We start from the raw sequence: 6,000 nt of genomic DNA, 5'->3' as shown, positions 1-6,000 counted from the left end.
TATTCTTCTCTGCATCTCTGCTAAAATCTGGGTGAAAGATTGAAAGGAATGTGAGTCTTTATTCAGTGCATTTAGTTATTAGTTATTGCTTCCTTTTCTAAAGTCCACCGACCTTATTAATAGCAGGCATGCCAGCTAAGACAGTTAGCTAGTCTACCTGATAGCTAGTTACATAGATTTGAGGTTGGTATATTGGGGACCTTCCTGGTTAGCGAAAGCTAACTTCAAAACATTTCTAGGTCAATCAAACGTATTTATAAAGCCCATCTTACATTTTTGTAACATTTTATTTAACCTTTATTTAACTAAGGCAAGTCGGTTTAAGAACAAATTCTTATTTTCAATGACGGCCTAGGAACAGTGGGTTAATTAACTGCCTTGTTCAGGGAGCAGAACGACAGATTGTTTTACCTTGACATCAGCAGATGTCACAAAGTGCTTGTACAGAAACCTAAAACCCCAAACAGCAAGCGATGCAGATGTAGAAGCAGGGCTTCTATTTCAGAGAAACAACATTTACATTTACATTTAAGTCATTTAGCAGACGCTCTTATCCAGAGTGACTTACAAATTGGTGCATTCACCTTATGATATCCAGTGGAACAACCACTTTACAATAGTGCATCTAACTCTTTTAAGGGGGAGGGGGGGGTTAGGAGGATTACTTTATCCTATCCTAGGTATTCCTTAAAGAGGTGGGGTTTCAGGTGTCTCCGGAAGGTGGTGATTGACTCCGCTGACCTGGCGTCGTGAGGGAGTTTGTTCCACCATTGGGGTGCCAGAGCAGCGAACAGTTTTGACTGGGCTGAGCGGGAACTGTACTTCCTCAGAGGTAGGGAGGCGAGCAGGCCAGAGGTGGATGAACGCAGTGCCCTTGTTTGGGTGTAGGGCCTGATCAGAGCCTGAAGGTACGGAGGTGCCGTTCCCCTCACAGCTCCGTAGGCAAGCACCATGGTCTTGTAGCGGATGCGAGCTTCAACTGGAAGCCAGTGGAGAGAGCGGAGGAGCGGGGTGACGTGAGAGAACTTGGGAAGGTTGAACACCAGACGGGCTGCGGCGTTCTGGATGAGTTGTAGGGGTTTAATGGCACAGGCAGGGAGCCCAGCCAACAGCGAGTTGCAGTAATCCAGACGGGAGATGACAAGTGCCTGGATTAGGACCTGCGCCGCTTCCTGTGTGAGGCAGGGTCGTACTCTGCGGATGTTGTAGAGCATGAACCTACAGGAACGGGCCACCGCCTTGATGTTAGTTGAGAACGACAGGGTGTTGTCCAGGATCACGCCAAGGTTCTTAGCGCTCTGGGAGGAGGACACAATGGAGTTGTCAACCGTGATGGCGAGATCATGGAACGGGCAGTCCTTCCCCGGGAGGAAGAGCAGCTCCGTCTTGCCGAGGTTCAGCTTGAGGTGGTGATCCGTCATCCACACTGATATGTCTGCCAGACATGCAGAGATGCGATTCGCCACCTGGTTATCAGAGGGGGGAAAGGAGAAGATTAATTGTGTGTCGTCTGCATAGCAATGATAGGAGAGGCCATGTGAGGATATGACAGAGCCAAGTGACTTGGTGTATAGCGAGAATAGGAGAGGGCCTAGAACAGAGCCCTGGGGGACACCAGTGGTGAGAGCACGTGGTGCGGAGACAGATTCTCGCCACGCCACCTGGTAGGAGCGACCTGTCAGGTAGGACGCAATCCAAGCGTGGGCCGCGCCGGAGATGCCCAGCTCGGAGAGGGTGGAGAGGAGGATCTGATGGTTCACAGTATCAAAGGCAGCCGATAGGTCTAGAAGGATGAGAGCAGAGGAGAGAGAGTTAGCTTTAGCAGTGCGGAGCGCCTCCGTGACACAGAGAAGAGCAGTCTCAATTGAATGACTAGTCTTGAAACCTGACTGATTTGGATCAAGAAGGTCATTCTGAGAGAGATAGCAGGAGAGCTGGCCAAGGACGGCACGTTCAAGAGTTTTGGAGAGAAAAGAAAGAAGGGATACTGGTCTGTAGTTGTTGACATCGGAGGGATCGAGTGTAGGTTTTTTCAGAAGGGGTGCAACTCTCGCTCTCTTGAAGACGGAAGGGACGTAGCCAGCGGTCAAGGATGAGTTGATGAGCGAGGTGAGGTAAGGGAGAAGGTCTCTGGAAATGGTCTGGAGAAGAGAGGAGGGGATAGGGTCAAGCGGGCAGGTTGTTGGGCGGCCGGCCGTCACAAGACGCGAGATTTCATCTGGAGAGAGAGGGGAGAAAGAGGTCAAAGCACAGGGTAGGGCAGTGTGAGCAGAACCAGCGTTGTCGTTTGACTTAGCAAACGAGGATCGGATGTCGTCGACCTTCTTTTCAAAATGGTTGACGAAGTCATCCGCAGAGAGGGAGGAGGGGGGAGGAGGGGGAGGAGGATTCAGGAGGGAGGAGAAGGTGGCAAAGAGCTTCCTAGGGTTAGAGGCAGATGCTTGGAATTTAGAGTGGTAGAAAGTGGCTTTAGCAGCAGAGACAGAAGACGAGAATGTAGAGAGGAGGGAGTGAAAGGATGCCAGGTCCGCAGGGAGGCGAGTTTTCCTCCATTTCCGCTCGGCTGCCCGGAGCCCTGTTCTGTGAGCTCGCAGTGAGTCGTCGAGCCACGGAGCAGGAGGGGAGGACCGAGCCGGCCTGGAGGATAGGGGACATAGAGAGTCAAAGGATGCAGAAAGGGAGGAGAGGAGGGTTGAGGAGGCAGAATCAGGAGATAGGTTGGAGAAGGTTTGAGCAGAGGGAAGAGATGATAGGATGGAAGAGGAGAGAGTAGCGGGGGAGAGAGAGCGAAGGTTGGGACGGCGCGATACCATCCGAGTAGGGGCAGTGTGGGAAGTGTTGGATGAGAGCGAGAGGGAAAAGGATACAAGGTAGTGGTCGGAGACTTGGAGGGGAGTTGCAGTGAGATTAGTGGAAGAACAGCATCTAGTAAAGATGAGGTCAAGCGTATTGCCTGCCTTGTGAGTAGGGGGGGACGGTGAGAGGGTGAGGTCAAAAGAGGAGAGGAGTGGAAAGAAGGAGGCAGAGAGGAATGAGTCAAAGGTAGACGTGGGGAGGTTAAAGTCACCCAGAACTGTGAGAGGTGAGCCATCCTCAGGAAAGGAACTTATCAGGGCGTCAAGCACATTGATGAACTCTCCAAGGGAACCTGGAGGGCGATAAATGATAAGGATGTTAAGCTTGAAAGGGCTGGTAACTGTGACAGCATGGAATTCAAAGGAGGCGATAGACAGATGGGTCAGGGGAGAAAGAGAGAATGTCCACTTGGGAGAGATGAGGATCCCAGTGCCACCGCCCCGCTGACCAGAAGCTCTCGGGGTGTGCGAGAACACGTGGGCAGACGAGGCGAGAGCAGTAGGAGTAGCAGTGTTGTCAGTGGTAATCCATGTTTCCATGAGTGCCAAGAAGTCGAGGGACTGGAGGGACGCATAGGCTGAGATGAACTCTGCCTTGTTGGCCGCAGATCGGCAGTTCCAGAGGCTGCCGGAGACCTGGAACTCCACGTGGGTCGTGCGCGCTGGAACCACCAGGTTAGAATGGCAGCGGCCACGCGGTGTGAAGCGTTTGTATGGTCTGTGCAGAGAGGAGAGAAGAGGGATAGACAGACACATAGTTGACAGGCTACAGAAGAGGCTACGCTAATGCAAAGGAGATTAGAATGACAAGTGGACTACACGTCTCGAATGTTCAGGAAGTTAAGCTTACGTTGCAAAAATAAAATAAAATCTTATTGACTAAAATGATATAGTACTGCTGGCGGTGAAGTAGGCTGGCTAGCAGTGGCTGCGTTGTTGACTTTGTTTGAACGTGTAGCTGGCTAGGTAACCTCTAACTGGCTAGGTAACCTCGACAATTTCTCAAAACTACACAATTATCTTGGATACAAGGACAGCAAAGACAACTATGTAGCTAGCTAACACTACGCTAATCAAGTCGTTCCGTTGTAATGTAAGTTGTAATGTGAGTTTCTACAGTGCTGCTATTCGGTAGAAGTTGGCTAGCTAGTTGGCTAACAACAACATTTTTCTGCTGTATTTATTGATCAAGAAGGAATCAATATCTGAGTTCCTTTCTGTCTTTTCCTAGAACACTAGGCGTCTTTCGTTCCTACCAGGTACATTACAACATCTCTCTTTAATTAATAATTCTTATGGCTGCAGTACCGATATCGGGACCGATATGACAACAGCCAGTCCAAGTGCAGGGCGCCAAATTCAAAAACCAGAAATCTCATAATTAAAATTCCTCAGACATTCATGTGTCTTATATCATTTTAAAGGTAATCTTGTTGTTAATCCCACCAAAGTGTCCGATTTCAAATAGGCTTTTCAGCGAAAGCACTACAAATGATTATGTTAGGTCACCACAAAACCAAAAATAATCACAGCCATTTTCCCAGCTAAAGATAGCTTTCACAAAAAACAGAATAGAGATCAAATTAATCACTAACCTTCGATTATTTTCATCAGATGACACTCATAGGACTTCATGTTACACAATACATGCATGTTTTGTTTGATTAAATTCATATTTATATCAAAATATCTGAGTTTACATTGAGGCTACAAGATTCACTAAATGCAAAAACATCAAGTGACTTTGTATAGCCCATCGTTTCAACATGAATAATCATCATAAATATAGATGATAATACAAGTTATACACATTGAATTATAGATATACCTCTCCTAAATGCAACCGCTATGTCAGATTTCAATTTTTTTTGATCAAACAAAACATGCATGTATTGTGTAACATGAAGTCCTATGAGTGTCATCTGATGAAAAAAAAACTTTACGGAAAAATAATTGCACGCTAGTGTCATCTGATGAAAAAAAAACTTTACGGAAAAATAATTGCACGCTATAATCTGAGACGGCGCTCAAAAGTAGCATACCACAGCTGCAAAGATGGCATCACTATAAACAATAAAATACATGATAAATATTCCATTACCTTTGATGATCTAGATCAGAAAGCACACCAGGAATCCCAGGTCCACAATAAATGTTGGTTTTGTTCGAAAAAATCTGTTATTTATGTCCAAATACCTTCTTTTGTTAGCGCGTCTGGTTTACATATCCAAACGCTATTTCTGGTCAGCGTTATATCGGACAAAAACTTCAAAATGTGATATTACCGGTCGAAGAAACATTTCAAACTAAGTACTGAATCAATCATTAGGATGTTTTTAACATATCGCTTCAATAAAGTTCCAACCGGAGTATTCGTTCTTGTCTGCGTGAGCAATGGAACGTCAGTGCCTTGCATGAGGAAAAGGCATGATCAGCGCATGGCTGCTTGATGGACACCTGACTGATTCTGCTCTCATTCTCTCCCACAACATCATAGAAGTCTCATTGTAATTTCTATTGATGGTTGACGTCTAGTGGAACCCCTAGGCAGTGCAACATCATTCATAACTCAAGGGGATTTCTTAAGGGACTCTGGTGAATACAGACAAGCTCAGATTTCTGACTTCCTGTTTTGATTTCAACTCAGGATTTTGCCTGCCAATATGAGTTCTGTTAATCTCACAGACATAATTCAAACAGTTTTAGAAACTTTAGAGTGTTTTCTATCCAATACTAATAATAATATGCAAATATTAGGAACTATGACTGAGGAGCAGGCCGTTTGAAATGGGCACCTTTCATCCAAGCTACTCAATACTGCCCCTTCAGCCATAAGAAGTTTTTAAGACTACCTGAGGTTGGTAGGATATCCCTGTCTGATATAATATCCAACAGACATCACTTTACAACGTCATTAAGAACGAGGGTTTTAACAGGAAGTCCCTGTCTTGGTATCTACCAGGCATGGTTTTAACAGGAAGTCCCTGTCTTGGTATCTACCAGATATGGTTTTAACAGGAAGTCCCTGTCTTGGTATCTACCAGGCATGGTTTTAACAGGAAGTCCCTGTCTTGGTATCTACCAGGCATGGTTTTAACAGGAAGTCCCTGTCTTGGTATCTACCAGGCATGGTTTTAACAGGAAG

General features: G+C 46.3%; 1 protein-coding gene across 1 annotated transcript in view; it reads left to right on the top strand.

The window, feature by feature from the left end:
- Positions 1–6,000, top strand: part of LOC139537932 (relaxin receptor 2-like) — a 145,249-nt gene that overhangs the window by 69,013 nt on the left and 70,236 nt on the right. The gene's annotated exons all lie outside the window — the stretch shown is intronic.

Source organism: Salvelinus alpinus, chromosome 13, assembly GCF_045679555.1.
Source record: "Salvelinus alpinus chromosome 13, SLU_Salpinus.1, whole genome shotgun sequence".
NCBI classification, from domain to species: Eukaryota; Metazoa; Chordata; class Actinopteri; order Salmoniformes; family Salmonidae; genus Salvelinus; species Salvelinus alpinus.
This window is presented reverse-complemented; position numbering and strand designations above follow the sequence as displayed.